Raw genomic sequence first — 17,208 nt, forward strand, 5'->3', positions numbered from 1 at the left:
GGTTTTGTTTTATAATTTCTTGATTTCTCATAGAGTCATTAACTTCCATTTGCTCCATTCTAATTTTGAAGGAATTATTTTCCTCAGTGAACTTTTGGACCTCCTTTTCCATTTCATTAATTCTGCTTTTTAAGACATTCTTTTTCTCACTGACTTTTTGTACATCTTTTGCCATTTGGGTTAGTCTATTTGTAAGTTGTTATTTTCTTTGGTATTCTGGTGATCTCCTTTAGGCAGTTGTTGACTACTTTTTCATGATTTTCTATTACTATTATTTCCCTTCCCAATTGTTCCTCTACCTCTTTTACTTTATTTTCAAAATCCTTTTTGAGCTCTTCCATGGCCTGCAACCAATTCATATTTTTCTTGGTGGCATTGGATGAAGGAACTTTGACTTTGTTGTCTTCAGGTTGTGTGTTTTGATCTTCTTTGTCACAAAAATAGGATGTTGTAGTCTGACTTCTCTTCTGCTGTTTGCTCATTGTCCCAGTCAATTATAGAACTTTTTAACTCTTTATTAAGATAAGACTCTGCTTCCAATGTGGAATGTGTACTGTCCCAAGCTTCAAGGGTTTTGTGTAGTTGTTCTCAGATCTATTTCTAGGCATCTGTAAATGTTCAGTTCTTTCAAAATGATATGAACAAAGGAGAAGTGTCATCAGGAAATCTTCATGAAGAATGTGATGCTTGAGTTGTATCATGAAGGGAGAGTGGGATGCTATGAATAGAAGCTGATGAGATGAGATAAGTGTATCGATGAGAGAGTGTACTCTAAGATTTAAGGACAAATAATGCAAAGGCATAGGCAGGGATGGAGTATCATATGTAAAGACAGACAAGACAGTCCTGTCCTGTTCCCAAAGCATGGAAGAAAGAATATCATTCAGTGATTGGTCAAGCTTGGGGCAAAGCCATGAAGGGCTTAAAAGCTAAACAGAGGAGCTGACCTTTGAATATAAAAATCACTTATTTTTGTTGGGTATAGGGGTGCCATAGTCATATCTTCTCTTATGAAAAATCAAATTTGTATTAACATGGAAAATAAACTGAAATGGGAAAAAACTTAAAAACATGACATGTATAGGTCAATTAGAAAGCTATTTTGGTAATCTAAAAAATAGCATTGAGGGTCTGAACTAAGATCTCAACTATATGAATAGTGAGAAGATATAAGTAGTGACAGGTGTTGTGGGTAAAGAAATGGTAAGATTTAGCAACTGATAAGATATGTGTCATAAGAGGGAGTCAGAATTCAACGATAATGTCAAGGTTACTAAGTAAGTAAACTAGAAGAATGTTATTGCTTTCAATACAAGTAGAGAAATTTACAAGATGAGTATGTTGGGATTTGGTAAGATTAGTTCTATTTTGGATAAATTGAGGTTCAGAAGTCTCCAGGACATCAAGTTCAAACTACGCAGTGGGCAACTGGTGATGTGGGATTGAAGCTCTGAGGAGAAATGGAAAGTCACCAACCTTGAGAATATAATTAAACTTATGACAGCCCATGAAGTCACCAAGTTGTAGTGTGTGTACAAAGTGAAGGGTATCAGAGTTAGAATAGAGACTTGGGCAATAGCTGAAGCCAGGGGACATAATACCGATGATGAACAAACAGAAGCATCTGAAATGAAGAAACTATTAAGAGAACTAGGAAAAAGTGATGTCACAAAATCCCAAAGGGGAAATAATGTCTAGTAGTAGAGGGTGGTCAGTAGGGCCCAATACAGCAGATATGCCAAGAAAGTTTAGAAGTGAGTAATACCATTTGATCTGGCAAATAAGAGAATATTGGTAACTCTGGAGAAAGAAGATTTTTTTTTTTTTTTGGTTATCACAAAGCAAGACTTTATTTATAAGCAGTTTCCATCTTTTATGAAAATAAAAAGGAAAAAAGGGACAATGTTGTCAAATATACAAGTACTTCTTGTTATTTCCTAAGGCCTTGGGTTCATTTGGAAGCTAAGAAAATCCATAAAATAATAGCTTTCATACCCTTGCAGTCTCCAAAAGAAAACATCCATCATTAAGGACTTCTGTGAATTTTTCTTCACTCTTCCCAAGGATGGCATAAACAGAAAGAAAAACGGATCTACATTTACTCTACAATATACAAATTTGCAACAGCCTGGTTATCCTTCAGTTATTTATTTTGTATTGCAAAATTCACTTGTTTTCATACTTTTACTGACTGTGGAAAAGCATAGTAAAGATTCAATGGAGAATAATCTTTAAACACGGTTTTTCAACAATGCTATTGTAAAAATGTGCAATAGTACATACCTTATTGGTAATTAGAAACCTTTCTTCATTTTAAAGTAAATAGTTTTTTTTTTTCTAGGAACAAATCTTTCAAAGGTCAAGTTTGAAAAGCTGTGAGATACCTATGCTATTTCAAAATTTATAAACAATAATTTCTCAATAACTTTCTCAGAAACCAAGGGAAGGCAGGGCTTTTTATAGTCATTTTCAGTCATAGGGGAGACCTGAAGCAGCAACAGAGACACAAATATGCCCCACCAACCCAGTAACAGAGGGCTGTGCACTGTTAGCTGAGTACACCTCCTCTAATGTGGATGTTCTCCTCTAATCTGTGTTGAATCAATTTTATGTCCTCCAGGTCATGTTTGATGATGGTAATCAAGTGGATTTCCTGTAGAAGATTTTTATCTACATAATACCGTTCTTCAGATTTCACGGCTCCAAAGTGATTCTGCATCCTGATCTGGGACATCAACTCATTCACTTGACCCTTGAATTATGTAGGTGCATTAATTTCACACTGAATTTTCTCAAGCTCTACATGTAGCTCTCTTCATCAGTCTGGATGGCAATACCACTCTTCCTCTGAATTTCTTGCTTAGTCGGGACCTGGAAGGTCCTATGGGAAAGCTCTATGAATTTCCTCTTGGCTATTTTAGACAGAGTGGTGGTCTGGTTCTTCTGTTACTCACTGATATCTTCAGATATAATATCTAATGTGACCTGATATTACTTCATCATCTGGTCCTGGACCATCAGTCTTTGAAGAAGTTCTTTGAAACTCACCTTTGGCACAGGGATTAGCTTTTCAGAATCAGAGTTATCCTCTTCAGCCTCTTTCCAGATAATTGGATCAACACCAGCAGGAGGATTCTGCAAAAACTGCTTGATCTGTGTGGGAGAGAGCACTGTTCTGGTCATAGAAAGAGTAACTTCAAGCTGCTATAAGGAAGTGTTCATATTTGCTTATTCAAAATGGGCATATAGTGTTGTAGCTGGAAGCCATCCTAATGTGCCATTTGGAGAACATTCCACAATATATATATGACAACTGCTTACTGATCATTTAGCAATGTTTTCACCTCTTCTACATTCACAGCAAGGGTCTGCTTTCCTCCCAAAATTTTATGGAATGATTCTATTAGTTGTTGTTGCTGACCTTTGATATCTGCTTCTTTCCTATTGAAAATTAAAACCACCAGGTCATCTTTATCATTATTGTTGGGTATGCAACTATAACCCACTGCCTTAAATCTACAGAAAGGATTTTTGTGGATGAACTCCACAGGTGGAATGTTATTGTTGAAGTACCCTTTGCCAGTCCCCCAGAAAGCCTTGAGCAGATTCTATTTTGCCAAAATAGTATCTCTCTCATCTCTCAGTAGTGTTGGGGCAGAAAGAGCACTTTCTGTATTGATCAGTTGGTTAGACTGGACAGGGGCTTGGATGGGCTGACTGAAGAGACAACTTAAAGTATTTTGATTCTACTGGGTATTGAATATCCCAAATTCTAGTCCAGTTCACAAACCAGAAGTGGTTCCTGCAGTTGTTAAAAAAAAAAAAACAGTAGAACCAATCTAAAACCTTTTCTCGAAGTAGTGCCAAATACCAGAGTCCACTTGTGCCTATGTTAGTGGGAGCAGAAAAGCTGAATGAAGAACCTGTTGTGGTAGTGGTCATCCCAAACCCTCCAAACCTACCAGCAGGGCTGTCAGCCATGGCCATGCTGCCCACAGGAGCCCCAAAGTTAAAGGCCATGATGTTACTGGGCCACAGAGGTTCTCATGGGACACTTGATGTGACTGGTGGATGGGTCTGCACAAACAGCAGGAACCCAAGGAAAGAGCTTTCCTGGGAGCAGCAGGTGGCAGTGGGGTGAGAAAGTTTTGACTGAGTGATGAGACATGAAACCAGATTCAAAAGAACTGGAAGATTGTTAACTTCTAGGTGCCAAGATGATAGAGTAAACAGTAAATTGCTGTAATTCTCCCATGTTGATCTCCAAGCACCCATTAAAGAGTGTCCCAGGAGAAGTCCCGGGATGGCAGAAGCAGCAAAAAGATGGGGTGAAATGATCTTTTAGTCCAGGAGACTTGGAAGATCAGTGGGAGGAGTCCATTTCACTCAGTTGGGAGGGAAATGCATTTCAGTATAGGAGGCATCCAAGTGGGTCAGTGGTAAGTCTCACTTCAGCAAACCAGTAGGGGATCCTGAGTCTCAGAGTGGTGGAATAGGCAAACACCAAGATCCACCATGTGCCTAAGCATAGCAAGGAGAAGCAGCAGACTGTAGCTCCAAGAACCACCACAACTTCCAGCATGGCTCAGGGCTACCAGGTATCCTTCAGTGGCAAGGCCTCCAGATGCTTCAGTGCAGCCCCAAGGAAACAAAGAAACACCCAATGGGTCTTAGTAAATGCCAGACAGCCACTATGACCCAAACTTAGCACTAAGTAACTCTTCTAACCAAATACCAGACATTACCACTAGGACCCAAACTTAGTATCAGACCTTTTCAGAATGGAGAGCAGATGTGGGTTGGTGGTGAACAGAAGCAAAACACTGGTCAGAAGGGAAAAGGTGGAAAGAGAGAAAATACAAAGAGGAGGAAGAATAAGATAAATCATCAAAAGGATATGAATAGTCAGTTTTCAAATGAACAAATCATTGCTGTCTATAAGTATATGATTAGAGAAATGCTAATTAAAACAACTCAAAGGTAGCACCTTATCTCTATGAGATTGGCTAATGTGACAAAAAAGGAAAATGATAAATATTGGAGATTATATGGGATAATTGGGACACTAATGCATTATTGGTGGAGTTGAGAACTAATTCAACCTTTCTGGAAAATAATTTGGAATTATTCTGAAAAAACAATGAAACTGTGCATAATCTTTGATCCATCAGTACCACTAATAGGTCTGTATCCCAAAGATATTATAAAAAAGGGAAAAGGGTCTACTTGTGTGAAAATTACAGTAGCCCTTTGTTTTTGATGGCAAAATATTGGAAATTGAGGGGATGCCCATCAAGTAGGGAATGGCTTAATAAGCTGTGTCATATGAATATAATGGAATGTTAATGTGCTATGGTTCTGTTTCTGGTTGTTGCCCTTCATTCTTGAAGAGGACCAAAATAACATCACCATGATAAAATGAAATTTCAGTGTGTCCAATTTTGGCTGATCAGACCAATATGAGCACGGCACGCTCTACCACAGGTTGGAAACAAATAGTCCATGTGAATATTTGGGGTGTGTACTTCAAATTTGTGCATCCTATGTTTACTTTGTTCTGTCTCAATTCTGCTTCGCTCATAGAGCACAGCACCCTTTCTGATGTGGGCACACCATGCTGAGCAGTCCTGTGCCAGTGCCTCCCGTGTTTCGCAGTCAAATCCAAAGTTCTTGAGATATCGAGAGTGTCTCATATGGCTTCTCCTGACCACCAGGTGATTGCCTGCCCCACGCAAATTCGCTGTATTCTTTTTGGCAAGTGTACATTTTGCATTGGAAAAATGTGGTCAGCCCATAGGAGTTGTACTCTCTGAAGCACAGTTTGAATGCTTTGCTGTTCAGCTTGAGCAAGGACTTCAGTGTCTGGTAACTTATCCTGCCAGGTGATCCTCAGATTCTTCCAAAACCAGTTCAAATAGAAGCAGTTGAGTTTCCTAGCATGACATGGGGAGACTGTCCATATTTCACAGGCATACAATACTGAGTCAACACAATGGCTCTGTAGACATTCAGTTTGATAGTCAGTCTAATACCTCTTCTCTCCCAAACCTTTCTTTGGAGACTCCCAAATACTGAGCTAGCTCTGGCAATGCATATATCAACCTCATTGTCAATGTGTACATCCCTGGAAAGTACACTACCAAGGTAAATGAACTTATTCCCAGCATTCAAAACTTCTCCATTTGTTATAACTGATGGTTCCACGTATGGATGGTGTGGTGGTAGCTGATGAAGCACCTATGTTTTCTTGGTGCTAATTGTTTGGCCAAAGTTAGCCGTATAAGAAATGATGTTACTAGAAATGATGAACAGGCATATTTCAGAAAAACCTGAAAAGACTTGTACAAACTGATGCAAAATGAAATGAGCAGAAACAGGGAAATATTGCACACAGTATCAGCAGCACTGCGTGTTGATCAGTTATGTCAGCTTTTGTTCACAACACAATGATCCAAAACAAGTACAAAGTACTCAGAAATGAAAACGCTATCTATATCCAGATAGAGAGCTGGTGGATCTGAATGAAGAACAAATTACTTATTTTCAATTATTTTATTCTCTCTCATGTTTTTTCCTTTTGATTTGTTTCTTCTTTCACAACTGTTACTACTATGTAAATATTTTTACATGATAGCATGTATATGAGTTATATCAAAGTGTCTACCCTTTACAGAAAAGGAGAGGGAAGGGAGTAGAATTTGGAACTCAAAATCTTATAAAAATAAATGCTAAAAATTTCTTGTCATTTAACTGGGAAAAATTCAATACTATTTAAAAATACACACACACACACACACACTACAAAATAAAGAAGAGCTGGGGGATGAACGAAAGGGATGGGAAGTGAAGACAGTGAGTCAAGATAGGTTTTTATTTTTCCTAAGGGTTTGACTAAGAAAGGAAAGAGAAGCATAGGATGATACCAAGTTTGATGGGATGATAGGGTCTATTGGAAAAAAAAAATAGGACAAGGAATTTGTAGAAAGGGAACGTCTGAAAAGTAGAGTAAGAGGTTGCATTCTGTTGGGCAATGTGGTAGTGAATTAGATTAAGGGAATAAATAGAGACATTGACTGATAAAAATAAGGACAATGCCATTATCAAAACAAGGGAAAAGAAATACATACTGAGGAAATATGTTAAAGTGTTTAGAGAAGAGGCAATTCATCAGATGACCTAGATTTCTTTAAGTAAGTAGAGAGATAAGTTCCTCAACTGACATATGAGAGGACATAAAGAGAGAGTTTTGAGGACAGTATAAAAAGTTTTGAATAGCTTTTATAGAGAATGAGATAGGGAATCAATTAGGAAAAAATAAAAAAGTTGCCTTTCTGCATTGAACAACTCAATGTTAGATAACATTAATTTACAATGGAACCAGTTATGGTAGTTATAATTGCCTCCAATTCTTTTCAGCAGCTGTTAATATGACTATAAAAAAGAAAATAGATAGGGAAGATTAGAGAGGGAGAAAATCCTGAGCTGAGTTTTGGCAAAAAGTGGGTGGCAGTAGAACAGGAGAACAAAATATTTGGCAGTACAAAGTTGACCTGTATTTTCTAATTAGAAGGCTACAATTGGAAATTGTGGGAATTGAAGTTGAAGGAAAGATGATAACTTAAGAAAGTACATGTTGGAGGGTTTAGAGATCTTGTCTAGGACAAAGAAAAGTTCTGAGAAACTGAATGAATGATTTTTTAAGAAGTTAAATTGGACCCCACCAGTGACCATGCCCTTTCTACTTGTACTCAGAGAACCTCATTTAGAAATAACTTAGAAGGCTGAATATGTGGATAGTTTTGCTGTCCTGGGCAGTGGATCTCAAGTGACATCTGTATTTCTGTCATTGTGTGAGAGATATATGCAAAAAGATATCCCTATGACGTAGTCTTGTCTTCTATGGTCTAAATTAGAAAGATTGTTCATGATTAGACTACATCGGTGTGACATGAAATCCCCTAAGGATGTCATAGGTCCACAATCCAGTGACATTTATGGCACATCAGCATTGATTGGCACTAACTCTAGTCTGTTCAGGGTATCGGTAGGATAGTGTTAGCAGAATTCTGGGACTCTATAGCTGGTCTTATTGATAAGCCATGTCTCCAATATAGAAGACTTAAAGAAAAAGAAAAGGAGAAATAACTTGGATCCAGAGATGTTCAATGTTGGTTTGCCTAAAGAAGTGAAGGGTCATTTGAACAAAAAACTCAGTTTGTCTACTCACATGTTCTCACTGCCTAAGTGGATATAGCATGTACCAGGGGAGGAATACATAGAATAACCTTCAACTTTTGATCTTTTCAACAAGGGTCTTGTTGTTGTTTACAATAATCTGGTAAAATGGCAGTTTACAAAGAAATTCTTGGTGCTCTACACTGATACTTTGTCAACAGGTTCAACTTTCCTTAATTAAGGGAGCAAAACCACATTAGCTCTAGCTGCATAGGCTGTAGTCTGCTTTACAACCCAGTTTTTGAGGATCATGGATTTACTTACAGCTAGTGTGGATATTATTTTGTCCTATATACTCAATTTTAAAGAACAGTTACTGAACCTTCAAGAGGCTGAATAACTTTTACAAATTATCCAAATAACATGTAGTAGGAAAAGGATTTGAACACAGTTCCTTTAATTACAAATCTAATCTGTCCATAGTAATGCTGTGATTCTCTGATGCACATCCTCAATTATAAAACCCCTTGATTTCATCTGGAGGGTATGAAAGTAAAATTACACTATTTCACTGACTATGTTACATACACTCCTGACAATTTTCAAAATGGGAATAGAATTCCTCAGTAAAAGAAATTGATACAAGTTATGTTTTTCCTATGCAAAACAACTAAGAATTTCTATCTACCCCAAGTACTTTTTATAGGAAATGAAAATTTTTTCAATAAGATTATAGTTTTGATTTCTTCTATTCTGCCATAAAATTTTCTCAGACCCTTTATCCTGGGAAACTATATTCCATCATACTCTTTACACCAGCAGTTAACATCTTAAGCAATATATTTGAAGCTGGGGGGAGGAACCAAGATGGCAGAGTAGAAAGATATACATATGCTAGCTCCTAACCCACAGCCTATAAAATACCTGTAAAGAAGAACTCCCAAAAAATTCTGGAGCACCAAAAGCCACAGAACAACAGAGTGGAGGAGATTTCTGTTCCAGAGAGACCTGAAAAATTGACACAAAAGGTACGTCGTGCACTGGACCCAGAGCAGAGCCCAGCCCTGCCTTGGCCTCCTGGCACTGAGAGGAGCAGGTCCTAGCAGGCCTCATGGACAGAATCTCCAGCTGCAGCTCAGGTCCCTCCACCTACAGGCGCCAAAGGTCAGTGAGAGGGTCTTTTCAGCTTGCCAAGAGCGACGGAGATGTCTCCATAATCCAGGCCCCCTCGGGAGGCAGCAGCAGAGGATGCAGCAGACAAGGGCTCCCAAAGCAAGCAGGAGGTGAGATCCACTGTTGAAGTTCTCTCCATAAACCCCGTGAGGGAATTGAGCCCCTTGTGGTGGCCCTGCCCCCACCTGAGTACATGAACTTAATCTCACACTGAATAGCAGCCCCGCCCCTGCAGAAAGCCCTGAGGCTTGGAAGCAGCATTTGAATCTCAGACTCTAAGCACTAACTGGGTGGATTTGGAGACAAGGTGGGTGTGGAGAGGAAACTCAGAAGTCAAGTAACTGCCTGGGAAAATGCCCAGAAAAGGGAAAAAAATAAGACCATAGAAGGTTACTATTTCTGTGAACAGATATCATCTCCCATCCTTTCAGATGAGGAAGAATAATGCTTACCATCAGGGAAAGACATAGAAGTGAAGGATTCTGTATTCCCAAAATCCAAAATAAATATTCAATGGTCTCAGGCCATGGAAGAGCTCAAAAAGGATTTTGAAAATGTAGTTAGAGAGGTGGAGGAAAAACTGGGAAGAGAAATGAGAGAGATGCAAGAAAAGCATGAAAAGCAGGTCAACACCTTGCTAAAGGAGACCCCAATAAAAAAATACTGAAGGAATTAACACCTTGAAAAATAGGCTAACTCAACTGGCAAAAGAGGTTCAAAAAGCCAATGAGGACAAGAATGCTTTAAAAAGCAGAATTAACCAAATGGAAAAGGAGGTTCAAAAGTTCACTGAAGAAAATAGTTCTTTAAAAATTAGAATGGAACAGATGGAGTCTAATGACTTTATGAGAAACCAAGAAATCACAAAACAAAACCAAAAGAGTGAAAAAATGGAAGATAATGTGAAACATCTCATTGGAAAAACAACTGATCTGGAAAATAGATTCAGGAGAGACAATTTAAAAATTATGGGACTACCTGAAAGCCATGATCAAAAAAAGAGCCTAGACATCATCTTTCATGAAATTATCATGGAAAACTACCCTGATATTCTAGAACCAAGGGGCAAAATAAGTATTCAGGGAATCCACAGATAACTGCCTGAAAGAGATGCAAAAAGAGAAACACCTAGGAATGTTGTGGCCAAATTCCAGAGTTCCCTGGTCAAGCAGAAAATATTGCAAGCAGTTAGAAAGAAACAATTCAAGTATTGTGGAAATAAAATGAGGATAACACAAGATCTAGCAGCTTCTACATTAAGGGATTGAAGGGTGTGGAACAGGATATTCCGGAAGTCAAAGGAACTAGGACTAAAACCAAGAATCACCTACCCATCAAAACTGAGTATAATACTGCAAGGGAAAAGATTGTCTTTCAATGAAACAGAGGACTTTCAAGCATTCTTGATGAAAAGACCAGAGCTGAAAAGAAAATCTGACTTTCAAACATAAGAATGAAGAGAAGCATGAAAAGATAAACAGTAAAGAGAAGTCATAAGGGACTTACTAAAGTTGAACTGTTTACATTCCTATATGGAAAGACAATATTCATAACTCTTGAAACTTTTCAGTATCTGGGTAGTTGGTGGGATTACACACACACACACACACACACACACACAGAACACAAAGTGAATTGAATAGGATGGGACCATATCTTTAAAAAATGAAATTAAGCGGTGAGAGAGAAATATATTGGGAGGAGAAAGGGAGAAATGGAATGGGGCAAATTTTCTCTCATAAAAGAGGCAAGCAAAAGACCTTGTAATGGAGGGAAAAAGAGGAGAAGTGAGAGAAAAACATGAAGTTTCTCTCATCACATTTGACTAAAGGAAGGAATAAAATGCACACTCATTTTGGTATGAAAACCTATCTTACAATACAGGAAAGTGGGGGAGAAGGGGATAAGCAGGGTGGGGGGATGATGGAAGGGAGAGCAATGAGAGGAGGGAGCGATTTGAAGTCAACACTCTTGGGGAGGGACAGGATCCAAAGAGAGAATAGAAGCAATGAGGGGCAGGATAGGATGGAGGGAAATACAGTTAGTCTTTTTTTTTTTTTTATTTAACTTTTAACATTATTTTCACAAAGTTTTGGGTTACAAATTTTCTCCCCTTTTATCCCCTCCCCCCCCCAAACCCAAGCATTCTAATTGCCCCTGTGACCAATCTGCTCTCTCTTCTATCCTCCCTCTCTGCCCTTGTCTCCGTCTTCTCTTTTGTCCTGTAGGGCCAGATAGCTTTCTTTACCCCTTAACCTGTATTTCTTATTTCCTAGTGGTAAGAACATTACAGTTGATCCTAACACTTTGAGTTTCAACTTCTTTAGCTCCCTCCCTCTCCACCCATTCCCTTTGGAGGACAAGCAATTCAATATAGGCCAAATCTGTGTAGTTTTGCAAATGATTTCCATACTAGTTGTGTTGTATAGGACTAACTATATTTCCCTCCATCCTATCCTGTCCCCCATTACTTCTATTCTCTTATGATCCTTTCCCTCCCCATGAGTGTCGACCTCGGATTGCATTCTCCTCCCCTACCCTCCCCTCTATCCTCCCCCCCTACCCTGCTTGTGCCCTTGTACCCCACTCTCCTGTATTGTGAGATAGATTTTCCTATCAAAATGAGCGTGCATTTTGTTCTTTCATTTAGTGGAATGTGATGAGAGTAGACCTCATGATTTTCTCTCGCCTCCCCTCTTTATCCCTCCACTAATAAGTCTTTGCTTGCCTCTTTTATGAGAGATAATTTGCCCCATTCAACTTCTCCCTTTCTCCTCCCAATATATTTCTCTCTCACTGCTTGATTTCATTTTCTTTTTTTTTAAGATATGATCCCATCCTCTTCAATTCACTCTGTGCACTCTGTCTCTATGTATGTGTGCGTGTGTGCATGTGTGTGTGTGTGTACTCCCACCCAGTACCCAGATACTGAAATGTTTCAAGAGTTACAAATATTGTCTTTCCATGTAGGAATGTAAACAGTTCAACTTTAGTAAGTCCCTTATGACTTCTCTTTGCTGTTCACCTTTTCATGCTTCTCTTCATTCTTGTGTTGGAAAGTCAAATTTTCTTTTCAGCTCTGGTCTTTTCATCAAGAAAACCTGAAAATCCTCCATTTCATTGAAAGACCATTTTTTCTCCTGAAGTATTATACTCAGTTTTGCTGGGTAGGTGATTCTTGGTTTTAGTCCTAGTTCCTTTGACTTCTGGAATATCCTATTCCATTCCCTTCGATCCCTTAATGTAGAGGGTGCTAGATCTTGTGTTATCCTGATTGTATTTCCACAATACTTCAATTGTTTCTTTCTAGCTGCTTGCAATATTTTCTCTTTCACCTGAGAATTCTGAAATTTGGCCACAATGTTCCTAAGAGTTTCTCTTTTTGGATCTCTTTCATGCGGTGTTCTGCGGATTCCTTGAATATTTATTTTGCCCTCTGGTTCTAGAATCTCAGGGCAGTTTTCCTTGATAATTTCATGGAACATGATGTCTAGGCTCTTCTTTTGATCATGGTTTTTAGGTAGTCCCAGAATTTTTACATTGTCTCTCCTGAATCTATTTTCCAGGTCAGTTGTTTTTCCAGTAAGATATTTCACATTATCTTCCATTTTTCCAATCTTCTTGCTATGTTCTGTGATATCTGTCTTTCTCATAAAGTCCTTAGCGTCCATCTGTGCCATTCCAGTTTTGAAAGATCTATTTTCTTCAGTGAGCTTTTGAATCTCCTTTTCCATTTGGCTAATTCTTTTTTTGAAAGCATTCTTCTCCTCATTGGCCTTTTGAACCTCTTTTGCCAATTGAGTTAGGCTAGTTTTCAAGGTGTTAATTTCTTCAACATTTTTTTGGTTCTCCTTTAGCAGGAAGCTGATCTGCTTTTCATGCTTCTCTTTCATCCCTCTCATTTCTCTTCCCAGTTTTTCCTCCACCTCTCTAACTTGATTTTCAAAATTCTTTTTGAGCTCTTCCATGGCCTGAGCCCATTGGCTGGGCTGGGACACAGAATCCTTGATTTCTGTGTCTTTGCCTGATGGTAAGCATTGTTCTTCCTCATCAGAAAGGAAGGGAGGAAGTGTCTTTTCTCCGAGAAAGTACCCTTCAATAGTTTTATTTCTTTTCCCTTTTCTGGGCATTCTCCCCAGCCAGTGGCTTGACCTCTGAATATTCTCCTCACACCCACCTCGCCTCCTGGTCCTCCCAGCCAGCGTTTGGGAACTGAGATTCAAATGCTGCTTCCTGCCTTAGGGCTTTTGGCGGGGGCAGGGCTGCTATTCAGTGTGCGAATTAAGTTCAGGTGGTCAGGTAGGGGCAGGGCCACCTCTCAGGCCCAGTTCCCTCAGGGGGTTTATGCACAGACCTTCCACCATGGATCCAGGCTCCTGCCTGCTTGGGGAGCCCCTGTCTGCAGCCGTCTCTCAGCTTCTATCTTCCGGGGAGGCCCAAGCTATGGGGGCACCCCACTCCCCTCTCGACCCGCCAAAGAGACTCTCTCACCGACCCCGGTCACCTGTGGGTGGAGGGGCTTGTGCCGCCGCTGGAGATCCCGTCTCTGAAGCCTGCTCGGATCTGTACCTCTCGGAGTCGCGGCCGCCGCAGGTCTGGGCTGGGCTCCGCGTCTGCAGCGCGACGGACCTTTTGCGAGAGGTTTGCAGGTCCCTCTGTGGGTGGAGAGACTCGAGTGGCCACTGGGGATCTCGTCCCCGTAGCCCGCTCGGATCTTTTCCTCACGGTGTCGGGGCTGCTGTAGGGCTGCACTCAGCTCCCAGTCCCGGCGCCCAGTCCACAGCGCGAAGGACCCCCTGCGAGAGGTTTGCAGGTCTCTCTGGAACAGAAATCTCCCTTGCTCCAATATTCCGTGGCCTCTGGGTGCAGAATTCACCGTGAGTTGATCCCCTCTAGCCGTTCTGTGGGTTGTGGGTTTGGAGCTATGTGTATGTGCATCTTTCTACTCCGCCATCTTGGCTCCGCCCCAAAATATAGTTAGTCTTACACAACATGACTGTTATGGAAGTCATTTGCAAAACTACACAGATATGGCCTACATTGAATTGCTTACCCTCCAAAGGGAAGGGGTGGGGATGGAGGGAGGTAAAGAAGTGGGAACTCAAAGTATTAGGAACAACTGTCAAGTACTGTTCTTCCTACTAGGAAATAAGAAATACAGGTAATGGGGTATAGTAAGTTATCTGGCCCTACAGGACAAAAAAGAAGATGGGGACAAGGGAAGGGAGGGATGATTGAAGAGAGGGCAGATTGGTGATAGGGGCAATTAGAGTGCTCAGTGTTTTGGGGTGGGGGTAGGCACCAAATGGGGAGAAAATTTGGAACTCAAAATTTTGTGAAAACAGATGTCAAAAGTTAAAGAAATAAATTAAAAAATACATATATTTGAAGATTTGAAGTGTTCTCCATACAAATATTCTTGCAAAATATCATTCTTGTTTTATTCCTTGGTGATTTTGCTTCCTTCCCTCCTCTTTGTCCCCTGCCTTGTCTGATGTTCACAAATATGACCACTTTATTTAAAAGCAGCTAGGAAGTTAAGCTACCAAAGTAAGGCTGCTTATCAACATACTTGTACTCATGCTTCAATAAATGCCATCAGAACTGGAATATAAATAACTCTTGCGGCAGTATTACTTTCAAGGTCACAAACTCCATGTTAAAATGTCTAAGGAATACAGACTCAGTGAAACATTTGAAATAATGGAGTAAATGTCAACTGTTTTGTCTAATTAGTGTTTTAAAGGTATTCCTTTCATCTTCATCCTGATTAAATGAATTCAACAAGCATTTTTGATATACATTTGTGTATATATAGACATAGATAGATAAATATCTATCTATGTCTATATATAGATAAACACACACACACACACACACACACACACACACCAACTAAATCCATTGTCCTTGGACATCATTATAGTACCAGTAGCATTATGACTTCATCTAGTGGCCCTTTAAAACTCTTTCCAAACACTAACTCCTGATTATCCCCTTGAGCTCTACAATTGGCACTGACTCTATACTTCTTTCATGGGGCTTTACCAAGAACTAGTCAAATAATAAGTCAAAAGCTACTACTTAACTAGGAATTTAAATGTTCCATTTCAAAAATAAAACTAAAAAAAGTCCTTCCATCATTTCATGTGATCTTTGAGTCTATACAGATGGGTACTTTCTGTTACACTTTGAGACAATTCATATAATATAGTCCATTATCCATCAAAATTTCTTGATTGTCATCATTATATTAGCAAGTTCCAAAAATAATAGGAATTACATTAGAGGAAGGCTACTTTTTTTTAATGGATAGAGATCTGGGCTCAGTCTCAGGAAAGACTAGGATCAAGTCCTGTTTATGATACTAGCTTTATGAATATAAGTATGGGATCTTAGGCAAGTCACTTAACCTTCACTTGCCTCAATTTCTTCGTCTGCCAAACGTGTATAGTCACAATGCCTACCTCTATGTGTTGTTCTGAGGATAAAATGAGATAATATTTGTGAATCTGAAGGTAAGTGATGTAAGCTCAGTTTTCACATGGACAGTCTCAGGCAGGTAAAAGTGAGGACCTCTAAACCTCAGAGTTCTCACGAGGCCCCCCAGGGAACAGCTGGGGACTGAGGCGTGAAACACGAGCTATCTTGTGTATTTCCACCTCTTCTCAGTGGGAAGCTGTTATCTGTGACCTCCACTCCTGAAACTATTGTTTGGTGTTCTCCAAACTTTAATTGATTAAAGGAGAAAAGGTAGAGAAAAGTAGTCTGACTTACCCAATAGATAACTTTGCAAATTTATTGGGACTCTTTTCATGTATTTGGCCTATGAAACCTTCCCATAGACTATATAGAAAGATGTTGCTCATTTATTTTAAGGGGATTCAAGGCCCCAAAAATGCAAATTTGGCACACTAAAGGGGAAAAAAGTATAATTATGTATGTTTATGGCTGTATCTTAGGATTTAATTCTTAACTGTCCAAAGACAAACTTCAAATACTAAAGAAATTTAAAACCCTCATATTTAAAAAAAATCAGTCTTTTTTAAATTCATAATTTGTGGAAGCCAAGTTTCATAGGAGTGAACTAATAAATAAATAGGTGAATGAATCAATCAATGACTACAACATTGAAGATAAAGAGATTGCTAAATGAATGACTATTACATAAATGACAGATAATTATTGACGGGTTCAATATATCCATATAGAGTTATTCCATGTAATCTGGTCTTTAGGCACAGAGGAGGAATCACGTGTACCTAAGTCAAGTATACTTTCCAAATCTTTGAGTACAAAGAACATCTGATATATCACATCAAGTCATATTAACAAGCATAGAGGGACTGAAGTTGTCATAACTGTGACCATTTGAATTCCTTTGCCTGAAAGGGATGGGAAAAACATTAAGCACAGGACTCAGCACATGGTAAGTTTTTAAAAAGGCTTATTCCATTCTTGTTAGAACATAAGAGTTTGATAATAACAATTATTAGTGCTTTTATATTGCATTGCTAGCTTTGCAAAGCACTTTACAAATGTTATCTCATTTTATCCTCACAACTCTTGGTGTTAGGTGTTGTTATTATCCTTATTTTATAGATAAGGAAACTGAAGCAGACAGTTAAGCAGCTTGCTCAGAGTCACACAGTTAGCAGTGTTTGAGGACAGATTGGAACTCAAGTCTTCCTAATTCTAAAGGCAAAACTCTACTCACTCACTGTACTATCTAGCTGCCCCTAAGGCTCCTTGAGGGAAGGGACACTGGTTTTTGCCTTTTGTCATATCCCTTAGTATACTGTCTGAAACATAGTATGTACTTATGGAATGTGTCTTGATTGATTTTTTTTCAACCTGAAA

At 39.2% G+C, this 17,208-nt stretch overlaps 1 pseudogene; it reads right to left on the minus strand.

Moving 5' to 3' along the window:
- Positions 1–2,548: 2,548 nt before the first annotated feature.
- Positions 2,549–4,020, minus strand: LOC140531278 (nucleoporin p54-like; annotated as a pseudogene).
- Positions 4,021–17,208: the final 13,188 nt, after the last annotated feature.

Source organism: Notamacropus eugenii, chromosome 3 (genome assembly GCF_028372415.1).
Source record: "Notamacropus eugenii isolate mMacEug1 chromosome 3, mMacEug1.pri_v2, whole genome shotgun sequence".
Lineage (NCBI taxonomy): Eukaryota > Metazoa > Chordata > Mammalia > Diprotodontia > Macropodidae > Notamacropus > Notamacropus eugenii.